Source organism: Bombina bombina, chromosome 4 (assembly GCF_027579735.1).
Source record: "Bombina bombina isolate aBomBom1 chromosome 4, aBomBom1.pri, whole genome shotgun sequence".
Taxonomy (NCBI): domain Eukaryota; kingdom Metazoa; phylum Chordata; class Amphibia; order Anura; family Bombinatoridae; genus Bombina; species Bombina bombina.
Genome location: NC_069502.1, coordinates 242,554,619 through 242,578,086, shown reverse-complemented (window position 1 = coordinate 242,578,086; position 23,468 = coordinate 242,554,619). Strand labels below are relative to the sequence as shown.

Below are 23,468 nucleotides of genomic sequence, written 5' to 3'. Positions count from 1 at the left end.
CATACACCCCCGAGGCAGTCCAATCTGATTGGCTGTTAATAAACCAATTAGATTTTGTTCACGGACACTCCTCTCTGGGCGTAGTTTTGAATATACCGGTCAAAAAGGGAGATCCATTTAGAAGAATACTACACATCTCCAAATCCTCTTGATAAAGCCCGGCGTGAACCGGGAGAATCGCGTTGGGGTTATCTGTTTGTGACTCCCTTGTAAGGGACAGCTGTGTTTTGGGATTCCGGATATCACTCAAGCAGGCACCTGTTGTGTGCTATTGACGGTCTGCAGCTGTACTTTGCTTCGTTTAGCATGTTCCCGTGAACACAGCAACTTTTTAAGGCATTTTATATATGCACTTCTTGTAAGTACATTTTATTTTGGGTATGTACGCTGCATTTGAATCCTCTCTTTTTGCTCTCTGTTTTTTATGTAAGTTCGTTTGGATTCCATAACCATTGTGAAGAAGGCATGGTTTAGAAAGAGCAGCAGTGGTGGATTTTAACCTCTTATGTGAATCTGGAAGAACTACCATATTCCTATACCAACATTTGCATTTCATGTTAATTTTCAACTAAGGTTCTGTTATTCCTTTTCAATAAGGACATACTTTTGATGGACATTTCACCCATATAAAAACAGTTGCTTTAGGGGTTTATCCTCTAAATTAATCTATATGTGCTGAAGTATTTATTTGGTGTAACTTTTATTCTTTTATTTATTTATTTATTATAGTTTTATTCATTGTTATTATTTTTTACATTCTAATTGTGAATCACAATTGGCTTGTATATTTGCCCAAAAATCATATTCTGGAGCGTTGACTAAAGCGCTAATTAGTATTTTGTTTTTCTTGGGTAACCCACTCTTTTCTTGACCACTTTGCCTTATGGTTACCTTATTTTCTTTGCTTTGACTCCCCTGCCCTCATTCTTGGGGATTTCAGTATTTTCATAAATTACCATAGCGCTGCAGGAGTTTAAAAACTCCTGGAGCTCACTTCATCATTTAGCCTCTTACAGTGAACTAATTCCCCCATTCACAAATTGACCTAATCGCCAGCCACCATTGCTCCATTTCTCATTTTACTAATTACCCTGTCCAACTCTCTATTCACCATCTTTTGAAATGCTGCATAATTAAACCAACTGCACATTAACCACCTAACCCTTAAACTAGACTCCATAGAAATGAACACACCAAAAACACAGAACTACTCTCTTACACTCTAATACCCCTTCTCCCTGGAATCTTCAACCTTTCCTGCCCTGAGGAATCTATGTTTCTGTATAATTCCATTCTGACCTCCACCCTTGACAAAATAGCTTATCCTTTCATTAAAATTCTCCTCCACTCCCTTATCATTTCCCGCCTTGACTGCTGCAATTCTGTCTTTTCTGATTATCCAAGCTACCGCCTGCAATCCATAAAGAATGCCTCTGCCAGGTTCATCTTTCTTAAGCATTGCTCCACATCTGTTACACCTCTTTGTGAACAAATCCACTGGCTTCCTTTAGCCTCAAGAATAAAATTCAAAATGTTGACCCTAACATACAAAGCCCTAACCAACACTGCACCCACCTAAATTTCTGTACTTGTCTGTAAATACTCCCCAACCCTCCGCATCCACGCTGCTCATGACCTATGTCTCTCCTCATCACTTCCTCACACTCATCTGCAAGACCTTTCTAGAACTGCACCTATCATATGGAACGTCTTGCCTCACTCAATCAGACTTGCCTATGGTCTCAAAAATTGTTCCTTAGAAACATATCTGTTCAAGAATGCAAACAAATTACTTTAAGATTTCTCAACTACTTATGTTTCCCTCTCCCTCAGCTCCTCCATATATTTATTTAGAATGTAAACTCATGAGTCCACCTGTCCTGTTGATCATTATATGTAAAAATGGTTCACAGCTTACAGTAACTTAAGGGTCAGTAACTACAAGTAATTCAGGGGCACTTTCATTCATGAAAGTTTACATTTCATCCATTTTCTTTAAATACTTCCCATTTCTTCTTTAAGCTGCTCCAGCGATTCACCAGCCCGTTGCAAGCCTCTTTATTCGTCAGCAATGACGATTCTGGCATCCTCCAATCACGGCTTCCCCCCGAGGGGAATCATTGCCTGAGGCAACACCGTTATTGGAGGAAGCCGGTTTTGTCATTGCTGGGTAAGTTAACCAGGAAGAAGCAGATGGGGGCACTGGCGATCCGGCGTTGCAAAAGAAAAATGTAACTATTTTTAAAATCCTGTGCAATGTCAATTTTCATGAATGAAAGTGTTCCTTTTTTTAATAGTTGTTTTTAAAAACCGGGCACATTCACATGAAAAATTACATTAACTTTAACTCACTCAATTACAGCCCTGGAAGCGGCCACCATAGAGGGTACATTTGTTGTCATTATGGGCTTAGAGATTAAACCTTACTTTTGTTTAAACAATAAAAAGAATTTGAACATATTTTTCTTTTTTACTATTTAAACAAGAGTACACAGGACAGATTAAATCTGGTATTAAAGGGACAGTCAACTCAAATTTATTTTATTGTTTTAAAAGATAGATAATCCCTTTATAACCCATTTCCCAGTTTTGCACAGAAAACATGATTATATTAATACACTTTTAACCTCTGTGATTACCTTGTTTCTAAGCATCTTCTGACTGTCCCCTGATCAAATTACTTTCTGGGGCCAATTTACTAAGCAGTCAATGCTGCTTATTCTGCATGAGCCTTCAGGCTTGCCGGAATCAGGAGTTAAGAAGCAGCGGTCTTAAGACCGCTGCTTCTTAACTTATTCACCACCTCTGAGATACGATCAGGATGATTGACAAGTTTAATTACATGCAGTAAATAAGATAGTATTTGTGTTTTAGTTTATTAAATTCAGTGGGGCTTTTTGGTTACTGATGCATGCTTTGAGGGTTCTATAGCTTCCCAACAACTAAAGGCATTCCTTAAAGAGCCACTTTTCCGGATTTGGGCCACATTGGATCATGGTAATTGGAGTTTCAGGGAGATTGCATTCCATTTGCTGGCATCAGGGAGCCGATATTACAATCAGGGAGACTCTCTGAACTTCAGGGAGAGTTGGGATGTCTGTTATACTTGTAGACAGAATGATTGGAGTTATATTTTAATTGGATCACTATAATGCAAGCAGCTGCTGAGCAGGTTTCCCTGCAGTAAACATGCTCTGCACAGAAGAGATAGCTACCAGAAGGAAGAGAGACACCGACCACACAGCCCTGAGAGAGGTAATGGAGGAAATGAGAGAAGTGAGGAGGGGAGACAAAAAGAACAGACACAGCTTCAGACCTCTATAGCACTGGCAATAATATAAGAGTTACTTACAGCAGACTCCAGCATTACCTCTAGATCCACCCACATGATTCCTGCAGCAGCACAAGAGTAAAAAAAGGTTCTGTGCAATGCTCACTGCTGTGGGGAAGATCAGCAGATCTCTTGGAATAATAAATTAAGATGTCTTAAAGGCACCCCCTCCCCCTTACACATGCACTGTGTGTGTAGCCCAAACACATACATCCATTCATCTATTAATATAGTTAAATAAAAAACAGAAATAAAGCAATACCAAACATTTTACACACACACAACCTCCAATACTTTTATTGACACACATAATATTATATAATACATATGTAAAATAGTTTGCAGATAGTTACTAAAAAAACTATTCAAACTTCACTTAATAGCCATATGCAGCTATCAGACTGAAAGCTTGCCCTTAAAAACACAACATGAAAAACCTACCAAGGAAAACTTATCCTGCTGCTAAAAATGATTACTTTACTCACTGTGTTCTGCACAGAAGGATGCACTCCCCTATCAACCCCCAGTACTCACAGAGCAGTCCAGAGAGAGAGAGACTGAGGAGCAGGGCAACAAGCCTGGTTAGGATGGAGGTGGACTCTACCCCTGTACCCCAGCAGTAAAAAATCTCCCTGGGGAACAGGGTGCAGGTCTGGAAGTTGTTCTATTAACCGGATCTCTACACTGCCAGAGAGAAGAGCAGGTTGACAGCCATATTAAGAAAGGGGAGGAGCTTATACCGGCACTGCTGAAACAGATTAGTAGTGAAGTCCTGCTCTCTGCAAAGTTATAAATCGTGGAGGGAGCAAATGCGACAGGAGCGCAACTAAGGCTAAGGGCTCCTGCAAACAGACCTCTAGGGGTTAATTAGGCGTTTTTCTAAGGGAGAAGAGGGAGGGGGGACAGGTTAGGTAGGAAGATAGGGGGAGGTGAGAGTTGAGACAAAGGAAAGGGAGATTAGGAAAAAGGGGAAGGACTGAGAGAGAGAGGTGATATAAGGGATAGGACAGGAAGTAAGCCACACTAACCTTTTTTCTTGTTTCCACAGGAAGATGTGTTTGCTGAGCTGAAGATGTCCACCAGGAATCGTAAGATACCAAGGAAATTCCTCAACGGCGACGACACCATATAGAAGACCAGGGCAATCCAGGCACAGCAGAGGTTGAAGAGGCTGGAAAAAGAGAAGAAGGAGAAAGGAGGATCCGCAGAAGGGAGGAAGAGTGGACCGCTGCACACGGAGAAGCTGGTAGAGCAGGTGATACCAGCTGGTGTGATCGGAGCTGGAGAGGTAAGTGCTGGGGCGGGTAGCAGGGTGGAGGAGAAGCCTGGCAAGGAGGTAAGCCAAAAAGAGGGCGAGTTTAGTGACCCATTATACTCATCTGAGTCTGAAGGCAGCGATGTTCCGGCCATATTCCGGGAGCCCCCCAAGCCTATTCCCCCAGCTCAGGTCCCCAGGCACAGCGCAGTAGTTAGGGCAGGCGCAGGCAAGAGATCGTTACCCCCGGGGCCGGGTGGCAGGCAGAGTATGGCAGGGCGTGGTTGCGCGCAAAGTCTCGCGTGAGCCAGGCGGCCATCTTTGGTGACGGGCAACAGGGGTAAGGCGGGGCACGGCTCTGTTCACACGGGTGCCCCCGCTGATAAGGCCGGCTGTAGGAAAGGTGGTATGGTAGGGAGCGGGTCCCCTGAACAGTCGGGTAGCGATGATTGGCGAGGCCAACAATATATGGATCAAAGGGCGGGGGAGCCGTATACCGCAAGGTCGGTTAGCCCAGATCCTATCCATAGGCAGCATGGACATGCGCAGAGGGAGGGTTCCTTTAGGCATATAAGCCCAGATGAGGCACGCGGGAGGGAGAGCGCAGCAAGGCGCAGTAGTTCGGGAAAGGAGCAATTAAGGTATCATCAGACACGGGTAGGAGCTGAAAGTGGGCCCCATATGGGGGGCGGAGCATGCGCGCAGCAAGTAGTTAAGGGAGATAATAGAGATGGAAGAGGGATTTATGTGGTTGGAGAGGGCATTAGGTATGAGGATAGAGGGGATGGGAATGAGAGGACATTGCATGGAGGTAGTGGTGTTCGGCGCCCTGGCGGGCCCTGCACTGTGGGTAGCAGAGACATGGGAGCAGGACTAGGAAGCAATAGACCAGAGGGGCAGTGGGGAGATCAAAGAGGTGGAGAAAGGGGTTATAGGGGTTTTCCAGCAAGAGAGGGAGAAGTGGGCCAAGGGTGAGTATATATTGAGGGACAGTATAACCAGAGGCCCCAAAAAAGGTATAGAACAGAGGAGGCAGTGAGGGATAGACCTAGAACAATAAGGGATGTAGAGGGTAATACTTATGTGATGATAGAGGAGGATCAGAGGGCAGAAGAGTAGAGAATGATAGGCACAGGGAATGGGGGAGAGGTGCAGATGAGAGATCAGGAAGAAATAAAGCAGATACGTATACTAATGCAAATTTGAATACATTTCAGAAGGAACTGGAAAGCAGCACAGCAAGGTGCGCAATGGGAAGGGACGGAAGGGATGGAGATTCTGTCGAAGAAAAGGAGAGGCACAAGGAAAAGACAAGGGGAGGGAACAGAACGCTCAAACAAAGCAAGGTAAGAAAATAATGTATTGTATAGATAAGGGGTCAGACAGTTCGTCTGAATGGGATTCGGATGATGATAAGGTGCAGGGTGAAGGTAATAGGAGAATTTTAAAGTTTGTAAAGAAGATATACGCTAAGCAAGGGAAAAAGGTTGTGAGTGATGTCATGACAGGGGGGGATGGTAGTGAAGGGGAGTTTGATGCGGATGACGAGGTTACAGGGACAAAACTAATGCCCTTAACGACTCATTTAAAAGCGAAAGTCATAGTTAATGGGCAGAAAGGGAGGTATGTGGACGTGTTTGAGATTACAAGGGAAGCAGTGGCGTTAAAATCCAGAAGTGATGAGGGTAAAGGTAAAAAATTGAAGCAATCTTTTCCCAGAGTGGGTAAAAGGGATGGTGATATACGCTGAGTGTTTTTTATCCGAGAACCCGGGAAAGGTAAAAGGGATGCTGAGATACATACACCTGATAGCAGAATGCTACACAACTTATGGGGGTTTTGGGTGGAAAGATTATGATGGGGAATTCATGAGAGGGAACCTGCAGTTGGGAGAAAAAGGAAGGAAAGAATTTGGTATAAAAATATTGGATATGTGGATGCGTTTAATAAAGCCAGCAGATAGCATGGGGCAGAAACCGTTAGCTTTAGGGGCAGCGAGGCCAGGGAGAGCGGAAGGGAAAGAATGTTGAGCCTATAATGAAAAAAGGTGTGATAGGGGTAACGGGTGTAAATTCAGGCATGTATGCAGGTATTGTGGGGGGTTTCACGCGGGGATGGACTGTAGGAAAAGTAACGGGGGGAATAACAAGCAGTTTTTTCGTCGCCCAGGGGGGAACGGTAGCGGAACAGGAATGGGGAATGGCCAAAACACCACTGAAAGTAGTAAATTATGATAACAAAGATAATAGGGCAATGCTGGAAAAGGGTTTAAGGGAGGGATTTGTTGTACCGGTAAGAAATGAAGTGACAGGGGCAGTCAAGGTTAGGAACTTAAAATCTGCAACAGAGTACCCGGCGGTACTGCAGGAAAAATTAGACAAAGAAATAAAATTAGGGAGGATGGCGGGGCCATTTGAAGAAATGCCTTTGCAAGGATTAGTCATATCCCCTTTGGGGGTGGTACCTAAGAAAGAAAAAGGTAAATTTCGCATGATACAACACCTGTCATATCCAAAGGGGAGGTCTGTAAATGATGCGATAGATAAGGCAGACGCGTCAGTACAGTATCAGTCATTTAATTCGGCTCTAAAATTGGTGAATGTAGAAGGGAAGGGCGCATTAATTGCGAAAATTGACATAGAATCCGCTTTTAGGCTGTTACCATTGAACCCAGCCAGTTTCAGACTAATGGGGTGTAGATTTAACAAAAAAATGTATGTGGATAAATGCTTGCCGATGGGCTGCTCTGTGTCATGTTCCATATTCGAAAAATTTAGTACATTCCTCCATTGGTTGTTGTCAGCAAGGACAGGTTCAGATAGAATCGTGCACTACTTGGACGATTTTATGGTGGTAGGCCCAGCGGGGAACAGTGCATGCGCGGGTCTAAAAGACTCGTTAGTCGATATGTTGGGGGAGCTAGGAGTCCCGGTAGCAGTCGAGAAATCAGAAGGGCCTAGTCAGCGGTTGTCATTTTTAGGTATAACGATAGACACAGTGAAAGGACAATGCGAGCTGCCGGAGGAAAAAATAGACAAGGCGTGCCAATTAATAAGAGAAATGCTAGGGAGAAAGAAAGTAGCGCTACGAGAAATGCAGAAGTTGCTATGCGTTCTTAATTTTGCATGTAGAGTAATACCGGTAGGAAGAATATTTAAGAGAAGACTTGAGCTGGGGACAGCGGGAGTAAAAAAACCTGAGCACCTGATTAGACTGACAGGCGAGATGAAAGAGGATTTGAGAGTATGGGATACTTTTTTAGTAGATTTTAATGGAATCAGGATATGGCCTAAAGTAACGGCAGCAAGTGAGTTAGAGCTTTACACAGATGCAGCGCGGAGTGCGGGTTTTGGGGCATACTTGCAAGGGAGATGGTGCGCGGGCAAATGGCCAGTGGGCTGGGAAACCAGCGGGTGGGTGAAAAACATTGCGTTACTGGAGTTATTCCCCATTGTGGTAGCATTGGAACTATGGGACAGTTTGTTAGCAAATAAGAGCATTACATTTTGGTCTGACAATCAAGGGGTAGTAGCTGCGGTTAATAACCTTTCGGCATCCTCAATGCCAGTAGTAAAATACTTGCGTTATCTGGTTCTGAAATGTCTACAGCTGAATATCTGTTTTAAAGCAAAGCATATCCCAGGATACAAAAATGTGATAGCGGACGCCCTGTCTAGATTTAAGTGGGAGGTATTTAGGGAGGCCGCACCAGCAGCTAGAAAGGAAGGTGAAAGATGCCCCATCTTTCTTTGGCAGATTGGGAGCGCATAGAGGGGATAAAGAAAATGGTGGAAAAGTCATTGGCGCCAAGAACATGGAGGGCATACGACACATATTGGAAGCAGTGGCTGGAAATTAAGGGTGATGCAATAGGAGGGGAGAGGAGTAGGTTCCTAGAATGGCTTTGGTCATTAAAGATAAAGGGCATAAAAAAAGGGCAGGTTGGCGTAGCGGTAGCAGGGGTATCTTTCTTTGCAAAATTAAGAGATAGGGAGGACATAACAAAATCATTCATAGTTAGAAAGGTTTTGAAAGCATGGCATGTAGGAGAAGTCAAGAAATTGGATGATAGGGAACCGATTACAGAGGATCGGTTAGAGAGGATGGTATCAGTGTTAGGGGAGGTATGCAGTAATGTAGAAGAAGCTATTTTGTTTAAAATTTGTCATGGCTTTTTGGGGGGCATTCAGGATAGGGGAGTTAATAGCAGCAAATAAAACAGATAAGGTAAACGGCTTGGGTGTAACAGATGTGAAGGTTTATGACGATAACATAATGGTACTGTTAAGAAAATCATAAACGGATAGGCAAGGAAAAGGAGTATGGGTGTCAATGAAAGAAACAGGGAGCAGTACTTACCCAGTAGTGAGCGTTAAAGAGATGTTAAAAGGAAGGCACAAGGAAGGCAGATTATTTTTAAGGCACATGTATGGGTCTAACTTAACTGTGTATCAATTTAAAAAGATATTGGAAATGGTCACTAGCAAATTGGGGTGGTGCCATCTGAGGTTCGCACCGCATTCTTTTAGGATTGGGGCCGCAACTAGCGCGGCCATAAAAGGGTATTCTGAAGAAAGGATAAAGAATTTGGGCAGATGGAAATCGCGAGCTTTTAGAACATACATTAGAATAAAAGGGGAATAGAAAGGGGGGGGTGGGGGGGGGTGGAGCCAGCAGGTACATGAGGTGGGGTGATGTCAAAGGAAATTTTTGCTGTTTGGATGTGAATGTGAGGTTAATGAATATTTGTTTTTTCATTTCAGGTAGAGCATTACGGGTATGGGTGGTTGGCCACTCGTACGTGTACTGGGCCCGGGCACGGGCAATGGCATCAGGGCTAGGAGAGCACTTAGGCTTTGAGCACAGGTTAGCAAGCATAAGATGGATAGGGAAAAGGGGCATGCGCTGGGGCGAGTTAGTTGCTACCATACAGCAAGCAAGGAAAAGGTGGGTCCCCCCAGACGCGCTGATAATACATTTGAGAGGTAATGATATAGGTGCTCTCCCCTTAAAAGAATTGGAGGACAGCATAAAAGAGGTAATTAGCTGGTTAAAGGTTGTGTGGCCACAGGTGCAGGTTATATGGTCAAATATAATATCCAGGATAAGATGGCGCAACACGAATACGCAGAGGGCAGGATATAGGTCACGGAGGCAAATTAATCAGGTAGCAGCGAAGATAGTTAGGGAAGTAGGTGGAAGGGTGCTGGAGCATCCCTTGATCGTGGCAAAACGAGAGGAGCTGTTTCGGGCTGATGGAGTGCACATGAACGAGGTGGGGAACGATCGGTTTCTGGGGGACATAAGGATGTTGGTAGCAGAGCTGGTGCAGGTGAGGAAAGGTCACTAGGCTGGGATGGCGGAAAAGGGAGCCTTTTTGTGGCAGTGAAAACGGGTCTCACACGTGGACGGGGCATCGAGGACGTGGGAGGATCCCGTTGCACATTCGGCTTGGCGCCGTGATCCGGTGGTCTAGCTGCTGGGCAGACTGTGCAGCGGGTTCTCTCGGACAATTCCTCTTGCCGCGCCACGGGGGGGTGTTTTGTGGTCATCCCCCCCCCCTGGAAACGTAGACCCATGTTCAGTGGAAATGCTTGGGCATTTATGTTGATTGGTGGTGTTGAAATTGCAATAATTGATTTACGGCTCTCTTATCTGATTTTGGCTACAATGCAAAATCAGTTTAAATAAAGTGACCTTTCCATTTTTTAATTGGCAAACCCTGTTGTTGTGTCTTTATTTCAGGTGATTAAAGGGGAATAAGGGTAAGGGATATGGTGATTATGTTACTGGTGAAAGTGGTTGTTAAGGGAAGTTAAATGGACCATCTAAGCCTTATAAATAGTGGAGGGAGCAAATGCGACAGGAGCGCAACTAAGGCTAAGGGCTCCTGCAAACAGACCTCTAGGGGTTAATTAGGCGTTTTTCTAAGGGAGAAGAGGGAGGGGGGACAGGTTAGGTAGGAAGATAGGGGGAGGTGAGAGTTGAGACAAAGGAAAGGGAGATTAGGAAAAAGGGGAAGCACTGAGAGAGAGAGAGAGAGAGAGAGAGAGAGAGAGGTGATATAAGGGATAGGACAGGAAGTAAGCCACACTAACCTTTTTTCTTGTTTCCCTCCCACCCACCCTGCATTAGGTTCATTAGGAGAGAGCGAATCATAATCGGAGAGGTCACAAAAGGAAGAGGAGAGCAAGCAGACGCAGATATGGACAGGATGCTGACCAATTGGTTGGATCTATATAAGACCGCCTGTGTTCCCTTAAGGAATGAAATAGCTGCAGCTGAGGCTAAGCGGGTGACGCAAATCGGTCTATGCTAGCCAGAGGCATTAAGATTCGCAGCTATTAGGAGTTGGAGGAGCGATAAGGTGGAGAGCGGTGAAAACGGGTCTCACATGTGGGCGGGGCATCGAGGACATGGGAGGATCCCGCTGCACATTCGGCTTGGCGCCGTGATCCGGTGGTCTAGCTGCTGGGCAGACTGTGCAGCGGGTTCTCTCGAGCAATTCCTCGTGCCGCACCACGGGGGGGTGTTTTGTGGTCACCCCCCCTGGAAACGTAGACCCATGTTCAGTGGAAATGCTTGGGCATTTATGTTGATTGGTGGTGTTGAAATTGCAAAAATTGATTTACGGCTCTCTTATCTGATTTTGGCTACAATGCAAAATCAGTTTAAATAAAGTGACCTTTCCATTTTTTAATTGGCAAACCCTGTTGTGTCTTTATTTCAGGTGATTAAAGGGGAATAAGGGTAAGGGATATGGTGATTATGTTACTGGTGAAAGTGGTTGTTAAGGGAAGTTAAATGGACCATTTAAGCCTTATAAGACTACTGCCAGCTGCAATCAGAAGCCAAAAAGTTACACACCACTGTCTCTGGGGCACAATAATAAAGGACTCATATGTGGATGTGTGATGGGTATTATAATTACTACAATATTCTTTCTCTTCTGAATTGTGTCTGTTTTTATTTATTGCAGGTTAAGGAAAAGTTTTGTCACAAAACTCCTTTACCTGCAATACATAAAAACAGACATGATTCAGAAGAGAAAAAATATTGTAGTAATTATAATACCCATCACGCATCCACATATGAGATGGATCATATCCATATCAGTCACTGGCCGGCTTAGTGTGTGTTTTACTATAGGAATGTAAAAGTATCAGACCTTTCTCAAGACTGATCAGTCTTGAGAAAGGTCCCAGGAGAGGACTGAAACGCGTAGACATATTTCTGATATCACGGCTCAGATTATATTGGTAAGCCTAATACTTATCTATCCACCTGGTTTTAGCTATATTGCACTATATTTTTTTATCTTGTTTTAGGGCTTTGAATTCACTTGCGGATTGTACTTGGGAATCCCCATTAGAAGAGGTTTTCATTTGATTATCTATTTTGAAATAAGGCTTAGGACTTTTTCCTCTTTAATCCTTTGGATAAGTACTAAAGGGATCATCCACTAAATTTTGGAAATACATTTTTTGGAAATAGACTGTTACTATCAGTAACTAACTCCATTACAGGGTGGAATTACCCAGTAGATTTTTCAATCACTACACCAGGTGTACACCTGTTTTTTGGACATTATTCTTTTTTACACATTTTTTCACACACCTCTCACATTTTTTACAAGGTTTGTTTCACATTTTTACATATATTTTTTTCAAAATTAAAAAAAAAAAATTACACATTTTTATTATATTTTTTTACACATTTTTTACACACTTTTTACACAATTTTTACACATTTTACACGCTTTTTACACGTTTTTATCACATTTTTTAGTTTTTACACATTTTTTACATATTTTCACATTTTTCACACACATACATTTTTTATTCTTTATTTTTGTTTTTCATTTTTCATTTTTTCATCATTTCATTTTTTATTTTTATTTTTTCACACCAACCCCACTTGGAGTTATCCCAATTGGACATATTAGGACACCCAACACACTGGATCACACGGGACCCATCTGGACTTAACCTTTAATCTTAAGACTTTATCCGGGACATTCATTTTTTTAGACAATTTGTCAAATCTGTTCATTTTTATGTTCTCATAATTTTTTTATTTTTTTTTATTTATTCATTTTTATTATCATTATTTAGCAGCATGGTACAAAAGGATGTCATTGTTGATACAAAAGTTTAAACAGAAACAAAAGAGGGAGAAACCATCAGTCTCCAAAAGAAAGGAGAACGAACTCCCATATAGTAAAATGAAATAGTAGAGCTAGACTGTCCGTGATAAGTCCATTTGATAACAGTAGCCCCACTCCATATAAATGCATGGTGATTGACAATGACACCAATGTACAAAACATAACTCAAACAACAACAAAACTATGCCGAAATTTCTTAATTTAAGATCACTTTGTATATATATTCTACACATCTAGTGGTATCCCTCGACTTTGTATTTAACTATCAACCTTTGAGAGAAGTGCTAAGCTAAAGAGGTCATTATTAGAGTATCAGGCAGGGGTGGGACCACGTCAGCCATACCTCTCTAAGATAACACTAGGCCTGTCATTCCTCCTAGGTCACTCCTGTAACTTGTGTAAAGCTCCCCCCTTCTATCCTCAGATCATTTTGGATTTCATCCCAGATGAATTTTAAATCATGGAAGAATTCTAACCTATTCGATTTAAAGAAACCGTATTCTTCCATTCTCAAGGTATCTGTCATGTGAGAGTGCCAGTCCTTTAGGGTCGGGGAGATTTGAGATTTCCAGAGCCTAGCGACTGAGGACCTAGCAGAATTCAATGCCAACTGAATTAGTCGTGTTCTTAATTTACATTTACATTTAGGTAACAGATTCAGTAGGGCCATTGTCGGGTCTAGCTGATAGGAATCCCCCCGCCCCATTATGACTTTTAGGATATTCTGTATGCCCTGCCAAAAAGGTGACAATTTAGGACATGCCCACCATATGTGTGTCATCGTCCCCCTTTCCCCACAACCCCTCCAACAAAGGTCTGACGAGTCAGGGAAAATGCATTTAAGTCTGGTAGGTGTCAAGTACCACCTAGTCAGGAGTTTGCAATTTGTCTCTAAAAATCTAGCTGAGGATGAAGATTTTCTTGTATTATTAAAAATTGTAACCCACTCTGCTTCTGTGATGGTCTTATTCAATTCCCTATGCCAGCTTTCTATATAATCAGGAAGTTTCGAGCTCTGTGCATTAACTAGGAGTCTCTTAGCCCATGATAAGGTGTGATGTGCTGAACTTGTCATAGCGCATGTCTGTTCAAAGGGTGTGAGATTTCTTGTGACTGTTTGAGAGGGTGGGTATGGAGAAAATGGTGAACTTGGTTATATTTTAGCCACCTAACAAAAACTCCGCCTAGGATGTCTGTAAGGTCTAACCTGTTTTTGAGTTTGCCCTCACTGAGTAAATTAAATAGGGGAACCGTGTAACCCATCTCCCAATTATTCAGGTTATTCCTGTCAAACATTACCCCCCTAATAGCTCAGCATTCGGGGAAATTGGGGACATGGGTGATCTGAGTGTTGATATTCCTGGGAATCTCTTTATCAAAGTGTCCCATAATTCGAACACATGGTGTAAAAGTGGGTATGCCTTCAACCATGGGGGTCGATTCTGCCCTGCTATCCAACATAAAGCTCCCGGAGAGGGGGAGTGAAGTATATGTGAATCTATTGGAATCCAAGCCTTAGAGTCCCTATTTCTGTGCCACTCTATGATTCTCTGTAAGCCCGTGGCATGATAATAGGTTTCTATCCTAGGCAGACCCAACCCTCCCTCTCTGGCTGACCTGTACATAGTTGCCTTCTTAACTCTGGGTTTTATGCTACCCCAAACGAAGGAATCTAAAACATGTTGTATCTGAGTAAGGAGGCCCTGTGGTAGGGTGATAGGGACAGCTTGAATCGCGTACAGCAATCTAGGGAGTACATTCATTTTCAAAATTTGGAGTCTACCCCACCATGAAAAGGGACGGTCCTTCCAAGTCTTAAAATCTGTCGATATAGTATTAAGTAGATTAGTGAAGTTAAGCTCCAGGAGGGCTTTCATGTTTGGAGCAAGATACATCCCCAAATATTTGATCGCTTGTGGTTGGTGTTTAAGAGTGCAGGACTGTAACAGGGTCTGAAATTCTTGAGGTGGGAGTGAGATATTTAAGATTTCTGACTTTTGTTCATTAATCCTGAAATTGGAAAAGTCACCAAATTGTTTGAGAACTTTCAGGACCTCAGGGACAGATGTCTGGGGTGATGATAACGTGAACAGGACATCGTCTGCGTATAGCGAGAGTTTACAATCTAAAGGGCCTACTTTAATGCCGGAAACCAGCGGATTATTTCTTATTTTCTGTGCTAAGACTTCCATGCTGATTATGAATAAGATAGGGGAAAGCGGACAACCCTGCCTTGTGCCATTGTGGATAATGAAGGGATCGACATCATATTATTTACTCTAACCTTTGCTGATGGTGCATGATAAAGGCTCTGAATTCTACGAAGCATACCCTCCCCCAGACCCACCTCCCTAAGTGTAGCAAATAAAAAATCCCAGTTTAGACGATCAAACGCTTTCTCAGCGTCTGTGGAAATAACCACCATATCCGTGTTTGTATGTTTAGCGTGATCTATTAATTGAAGTGATCTGATGGTGTTATCCCTGGCCTCTCGACCAGGCACAAAGCCAGCCTGATCAGAGTGGATAATCTGTGGGAGTATTCGGTTCAACCTATTAGCCAGTATTTTTGTAAAGATTTTTAAATCAGTGTTCAATAAAGAGATGGGCCTGTAATTACCGGGATGCGTGGGGGGTTTACCTGGTTTGGGAATAACTGAAATCTGGGCTTCTAGGTATTCCGGGGGAGATGTCCTTCCTTATCTATATACCTATATAAATCTAATAGATGTGGCGCTAAGATATCCTTATATGTTTTGTAATATTTGTTTGAAAACCCGTCTGGTCCAGGACTTTTATGTGATGGAAGGTCATTAATAACTTTCAGTATTTTATGTAGTTTGATCGGTTCGTCTAAGCTCTCTTTGTCCTCTCTTTGAATCTTACTCAAATCTGCACTTTGAATATAAGTGTCTAAAAATTCTGCTTGTGTTACCCGCTCATTACAGGGGAGATTGTAAAGATTCCCATAGTAGGTCATGAATGATTTAGCTATCAGATTTGAGTCCGACGTTTCCGTGCCGTCGTCTGCTGTTATATTGAGAATGTAGTTGTGTAATGTTTTGCGCTTTAAGGCCCTAGCGAGCAGGGTACCAGATTTGTTACCTCCATGGAAGTATATCTTCCTAAGATATAAAGCCTTTACGCATGCCTCCTTATGCAAGTAGTTTTTTAGCTGGGATCATGATGTGGCTAGCGCCTGCAAAAGATCCTGTCTCTGGGGATTACTTTTATGTGAATTTTCGTCAGTTTGTACTTTCTGTAGTAGTGTTTTGTATTGTGCTAGCGAAGAACGCTTTTTAATAGCTTTCTGTTTCAGCAACGACCCCCTGAGAACAGCCTTATGTGCGAACCAAGTCATTGGAGTGTACGTCGTGGAGTTGCAGTTTAGCTGAAAGTACTCTGTCAAAGCTTGCTGGGTTTGTTGTACGACTAGTGGGTCATGTAGCATAGCCTCATCCAGTCTCCAGTGAAACGGGTGTATTGGTACCGAGGGCCAGGTCAGAGTCAACGATATTGAGGAGTGGTCAAACCATGTTATTGGAGAAATATCAGCGTCTGTAACTAATGGCATATTACTATGGTTAATAAACCAATAGTCTATGCGTGAGTATGATTTGGCTGGATTAGAATAAAATGAATAGTTGCGTGCGGTGGGGTGAAGTGTGCGCCAGGTGTCCAAAAGGGTGAGGCCCCTTAATGTGTTAAGAATTAGATTTCTAGTTTTAGACGTAGTGATACTGTGGCCCTGTGAACAATCTAAAGTCGGGAACAATGCTACATTTAGATCTCCCCCTAACAGGAGTGTGCCTTTTTGGATCTCTAGGAGTTTGTTACTGACTGTCGTCAAAAAGTGAGCTTGTCCTGTGTTGGGTGCATATACGTTAGCCAGGGTAATTGGTCTATTAAACAACATACCCACTAGTATTATATAGCGACCTTCCCTATCCACCAATTTCTCCAACAGCTGGAAGTGTGTATTTTTATTGAATAATATTCCCACCCCATTCTTTTTCTCTGTGTTAGAGTGAAGGTACGAAGTGGGGAAGTCTCTAGATTTGAATGTAGGTTCTTTGTTGGTGACAAAATGGGTTTCTTGAACAAAAATAATGTTAGCTTTTTCTTTTCTCCCCCAATTAAGCGCTATGGATCTTTTAGTTGGGGAATTTAAGCCCTTACAGTTTTGAGAGATTAGCTTAATTTCCTTAATTTGTGTACCTACGTCGGTGTTGTGGGATAAAGCTCATTACCTTACGTCGGAGGAGTTGCCCAGTCATGTAGTGTCTATACTCAGCCATCGCAGTGTCAAAGAAAATGGCACCATTGAAGTGTTGGTCCGGCCCACCCCTGCCTGTGGTTAGATAGTGGATGGAAGTAACTCTCTTATACGTGTATACAAAAACATCTCTTAGTCCTGGATCAGAAGTAAGCAATACAAAAGTATCATTATTTCGGCATAAACAACAAAACAATAAACAATACAACCAAACATAGGGGAATTAGTTCAACCGAACGAGGTTGAAAGGCACCTGTGAAGGCGAGAAACAGTGTTAAAGGGGAGAAAAGGGGAGAGAGAAGACCATAGCATAAACAATCTATCTCAGGAGCAAATGAAACATAGCACCAAATTAAGACCATGATAATAATCATGCTTAAGGCTAATCTCAGGAATGTCTCAAGTATCTTTATCGGCCGGCCAGGCCTTCACTGCCAAAGGAACTGTATAGATAGTCTAAAGATCCCTCAACTCGGGTCTAGATCTGCTGGCCCTTTCCGATGTTTTGATGCGTCATCTCTAGATCTTTTCTTTGCCGCTTTCGTCCATTTAGGTTTTGGTGCTGCTGAATTTCTTTGTGAGTCAGAAATATCCGAAGGTTCCAATGAAGGGAGGGTAGGTTTTGGTATGCCCAGTGTTTGGCAAAAGTGGTCCAGATCTTCTAGTGTCCTGTATGTTGCAAGTTTGTTGTTCTTCAGTACTCTCAAACTGAAGGGAAATCCCCATCTGTAGGGTAGACCGTGATCTCTCAGATGAAGCGTGAGGAATCTTATTTCTTTGCGGTTTTGTAAGGTGATAGGGCTGAGGTCTGCATAAAATTGAAGCGTGTCACCATCCAAAGTGAAGGATTGTTGTTTTCTTGTAGCATTTAATATTGCTTCTCTATCGGTGTATCTGTGAAACCTCAGGATTATATCCCTTGGAGGCTCTCCATCCCGTGGCTTGGGTCTTAAAGCTCTGTGCGCCCTGTCAATCGCTACATCAGGTAGCTGCTGATTATTCAATAGTTGTTTGAAGATGTTTTGTAGATGTGAGTGGAGAGTGTCGCTCGTGATTTTTTCAGAGACACCCCGAATGCGTAGATTTTGTCTCCTACCCCTGTTGTCGAGGTCTTCTAGCTTGGATTGGAGATATTCAATTTGTGATTCCTGGGTCATGTTCTCATAATTTTATGTTCGTTTAACTATTACTTGTGTTAATTAAATTAGGTATTACTTTTAAGGTTTCTTAGTTATTTCATCAATCTCATATTCTATTAGTGACTTATGTATTGAATTTTTATACACCTGTGGATATCATTTTATGCTTCCCTTGCGTAATCTTTTAAGCATATATTTTTTAATATTTTTGAATATTGGATATTTTAGTGTTTTATGAGAATCTATGAGAAGTTTACATTGATCTTTTATTTTTTCTTATAATCCCACCACCCGCCCTCTTTTAACCTTTGGATCCCACTTTTAGCTTTTAGACCCTCCACTTGGAGGATCTTTTAGCGCAACCAAATCCCCCCCGCCAGCGCATATTGATTCATTATATTTTTGAGATCTGGTTGGGAGATCTCGCTTTTCCTGGGAGGGGCCTGAGTGGTAGCTACTTTGGCGCTGGAGATACCCATTAGCTATACGGTCACATTTTCTCTATCAGACAGGACAGTCTGACTGTCTGCACCCAAATATTCAATAGATGATTTGATCTCATATGCAGATGCGCGGGTATTACTATATTCTTTCTCTTCTGAATTATGTCTGTTTTATTTTTTGCAGGTAAAGGAAAAGTTTAATCACAAAACTCCTCCTTTACCTGCAATAAATAAAAGCAGACATAATTCAGAAGAGAAAGAATATAATACCTGCACATCTGCATATGAGATAAAATCATCTATTGAATATTTGGATGTAATGATAAACACTGGAGCAGACTCCTGACCGGCCGGCTTAAGATTCACATAGGGGGAAAAAGTATTACTACTTACCGCTACACCAGAAAGTCAGTGGCACTGGCAATTTCACAGTGCATCAAAGTTGTCCAGACTCCAGGGCAGGACAGGTCACATTGTCACAAGTCATTCATCCTCAGCTAGAATCAGCAGCTCTGTTTTCTTCAGTTCCAGTGCCAGAATATCACAATACTCCTACAGGCTGAGGCACCACAAGAAGAGTGATGTCACTGACTGAGACCCACCCCTGATTGGCTCCCGAGTCCCGAGGCTATTTGAACAGAAGCCTCCTTAGGGAGCGTATGGGCCGTGAGGAGCTTAAGCAGCACCACTAGGTGGGGCTAGCTCTCGCGGCTCATACACTTAATTTGCAAGATATCCATGTTGCGCAATGGGAGGGCAGCTGAACGGCTCACAGCCTCTCCTTCATTGCGTAACATGAATATGGAAAGATCGCTAGTTTGCAGAGTCAGCCTTGTATCATGGCGGCGGAGATGACTGGGGGGGTGGGGGGCTATGGGGGCTACCTTTGCTACATAAAAAAAAAATGATATATAAATTTTAAACAAATATTTTTTTTTATTAAACATAATAAAAAAGTGCAATACACACATTGGCGCTGCCTCACCTGCCTCCTATGACTGCACGTCATTGCAGAAGCAGGTCACTAGAAAAGCGATGTCGGTCGGAAATTATCCACTACAGCGGATCATCTCCGTCCAACATTTAGTAAATTAGCTCCTATCTATTGACTTGATTTCCTTCCAATTAGTGCTGTGTTGTTAGAATCCGCAGGCGTCAGCACAATGTTATCTATGTGGCCCACATGAACTTGCTTCCCCTGATGAAAAGCCAATAAAAAAGAATGTGATCATGGGGCTGTCTTTAGAGACTTAGAAACAGACATAAATGTAGAGGTTTAAAGGTTATAAAGTATGTTAATATAACAATGTTTGTTGTGCAAAGCTAGGGAATGGGTAGTAAAGGCATTGTCTATCTTTTTAAACATTAACAGTTTTTGTGTTGACTGTCCCCTTAATATTTTATTCTGGTTATGTTTTTAAATACATTTGATTAAGGAAATTGAGGCATTAGCTAGCAAAAGTTGTTAATGTAGCTTCTTCCCTCTATAGTTACTATTAGACATAATTTGGAAATTTCCTTTTAAAGTTGAGAGGGGAAACATCTGTGCTTGATCTTTGTAGTGAAACTTTAACAATATGTTTGTAGACTCCATCTGTGTAATATAGTGTTAGACTCGTCCCATAGGATAAAGTGTAGTTGTCATTAAATTACATGGTCTTGAAACAATCATGTGTTGTTGTACACCACCAGCACCAACCACCATGTTCTGCTGCTCCTCTACTGCTCCAATTGCCTGCTCATTTGCTCATTGTACTGAATCCACAATTGTGACTTTGTTGATGTATACAACCATGTCCTGTTGTTCCTCTGATTCTATTGTTGCCTTCTGCTGCTGCTCCAACTTGTAGAATCTTTAAATAACACTCTGACACTGTAATAACAATATGAGGAGGTCCATATCTGGTTGTGACTTTTTTTGATGTACACCACCATGTATTGCTGCTCCGCTGTTGTTTTAGTTTTCCACCTGCCCATATGTGCTGCTGTCCAACTGCTTTTCTGCTGCCCTATGTGCCATATAATAATGTAGTTATAACACAAAGTATTGATAACTATGTAATCTTATTAAAATAATATGGAATTTGTTTTATATGCATGTATCATAGTGCAACTGCTACTCTGTACATACAATTAAATAAATCATATTTGTTTTTTACAGAGTCATGGCAACAGAGTATCTGATGTTATATATAACATGCGTGTTTCATGTTTTCATGATTCAGATAGAGCATATATTTTTAAACAGCTTTCCTATTTACTTCTATAATCAATTTTGCTTCATTATCTTGGTATCCTTTTTTGAAGGAGCAGCAATGCACTACTGAGAGCTAGCTGAACATATTAGTCAGCCAATAACAAGAGTCATTTATGTGCATCCACCAATCAGCAACTACATCCCACCTCCTGAGCCTTCCTGTGTATGTTTTCAACAAAGGATACCAAGAGAACTAAGTAAATTAGATAATAGAAGTAAATTATGAATCATAAAGGAAAACAATTGGGTTGCCTGTCCCTTTAAGTAAAGCCTTTCATTTAAATGTATTTAAATATATATTACTATTTATGTGATTACATTATTAGTCGTTGTGATATATTATATGATCTCACTGTAGGAAATGAAGAGGATTCCCATGGACAATAGTAACAGAGCACCAGTAACAGAATTTATATTCCTGGCTTTTTCATCATCCACCAGGCATTCTGCCTTGCTGTTTACATTGTTTCTACTCCTGTACTTGATCATTCTGCTGGGAAACATTCTGATGATGCTCACAATAAAAAATGACTATGAACTGCACACACCCATGTATTTGTCTGTTTTTGTTATGTCCTGTTTTGATATTTTCTATACCACAACTGTTATCCCACAGACTCTCTTCAATCTGTTCAGTCGGAAACACTCTATTTCGTTTCTTGGCTGTGCCACTCAGAAGTTCTGCATTGGTATTTTTGGAATAGATCAGATTTTTCTGGTCACCATCATGGCTTACGATCGTTATGTTGCCATATGTAAGCCACTGCGGTACACAACTTTAATGAGATGGGTTTCCTGTATAAAACTCATTTTTCTTATAACAATAATCTCCTTTTTTTTTTTTTTTTTACAATTGTGTTGGTGATTCCAGTAATGTACCTCCCATTTTGTTATCCTTATGAGCTTGAACTTTTTTTTGTGAAATAAGTCAATTATCTCGTTTGACTTGCCCAAGTATAGAGATCTCTTCGGGGATTAAAATTGTTAATGCATTTATTGGATTTGTAACATTTACCATCCCACTCATACTAATCAGTATTTGTCAGGGATTTATCTCTTTTCCTACTGTGCCTTTAAGAATGTCAACTCACTACCCCTATTTAAGGCTCCTCCCAACAGAACTCATTGCTTGGTAATTTGTTGCTCAGTGTGAAGCTGCTTCAGAAGAGACCTAGCCGTTTATACTACTTTGTATTCTCAACTTATTGCTCACCTTGAGTATCTGCCTATTCGAATCAACTTGCAGATTCTCTTTTGTGCTTGAAGATTTGCTCCGTTTGTTCACTAAGAGATTTCTCAGTCTCTCTCCTGTAATGAGGTTGTTCCCCTGCAGCGTGTGACGTCACGCTCCTCATTCTCCCGCCGCGGATCTCTGCCAGGCTCTCTGCGATACTCCTAGGACTTGTTGCTGTGTGGTAACTGTATCGCTATGTGCTAATATCATCTACAATATTACTAGTCTATATATATTGCATTCTATGAACTGTGTGTATTGCTGCAACCTCATTTCTCTTTCACTTGCTATATATTGTGGAACGCTCATTTGCCGGATTTCCATATTCGCTTCAGAAATCAAATATGCACTAAACCTTTATACTCTTATTTACCAAATTGCAAACAAATAACTGTGACAAAGATTATTACTAAGTACCATTATCCATTATCGGACTGCATAAGCATATTTCAAACTTTACGCAATTAACCTCTATTGTGCTTGAAATGATCTGTTTGCTCTAACTTAAACTATATCTGTTTCCTCAAGTTTACCACAGCTTATAATACTCTGATTGAACAACTCTGCAAATTATTAATATACACTATCAATGTATGGTTTACAAAATGACCAGAGGATGACTTATTCACTTATCAAAGTACTGTGTTAATTTCAGTGTGTTTGCTAAAGCCTGCTGCATAAACTATTTCCATTGCAACTCTGTTTGAATTAAGGCACCTGCACTAATTAACTCTTTCACTACTGCTGTAGTCAATCCTATAAAACTTACTCTCTTTTCTGCTATAAGCATTTATTGTTGCGTGAAGGTTCCGGTTTCACTCAGCAACCCTGCTGTAGTGACCCTCAGATCAATGAGCATATCAGGGTTCCCTTAAGTTAAATCTGTGGGAATCCGAGGTAAGGTGTGAGACTGAGTGGTCCTGCATAAAGCAGGGGCTGTAATTGTAGTGTTCTCTAAAAACAACTAAACATATCCTTACAGTATTTCTTATATATATATATTATTTCTGCAATATTGAAAATACAAACTAACCGTGGTCGCCGTAAAGCCTTCTCTACCAGTTCCTCTAATCTTACAGTTGTTGTTGTTGAATTTGCTTATCTTGTTTTTATATATTTAAACCTGAAGAGTCATATTCATTGGATAAAGATAAAGTATTTGTAGTAATATTTACATTTATGACACCTGTACTAAACCCTATAATATACAGTGTTAGGAACAAAGCTGTAATGAATGGGTTCAGAAAGCTTGCTGGAGGCATGCACTATATATCAAAATAAGTTTTTACTGTATTTTCCTACAAAGAAGACGGATTCAAAATAAATGCTTGCTATGTTTGCATTTTGTTGTAGTAATAGTTTATATC

The 23,468-nt window shown here is 41.6% G+C and overlaps 1 long non-coding RNA gene across 1 annotated transcript; it reads left to right on the top strand.

The window, feature by feature from the left end:
* Nucleotides 1-4,385: 4,385 nt before the first annotated feature.
* Nucleotides 4,386-10,762, top strand: LOC128655328 (uncharacterized). Its single transcript, XR_008401760.1, has 3 exons — nt 4,386-4,619; nt 5,807-5,932; nt 10,722-10,762. It is a non-coding gene; the product is annotated as an uncharacterized LOC128655328 (long non-coding RNA).
* Nucleotides 10,763-23,468: the final 12,706 nt, after the last annotated feature.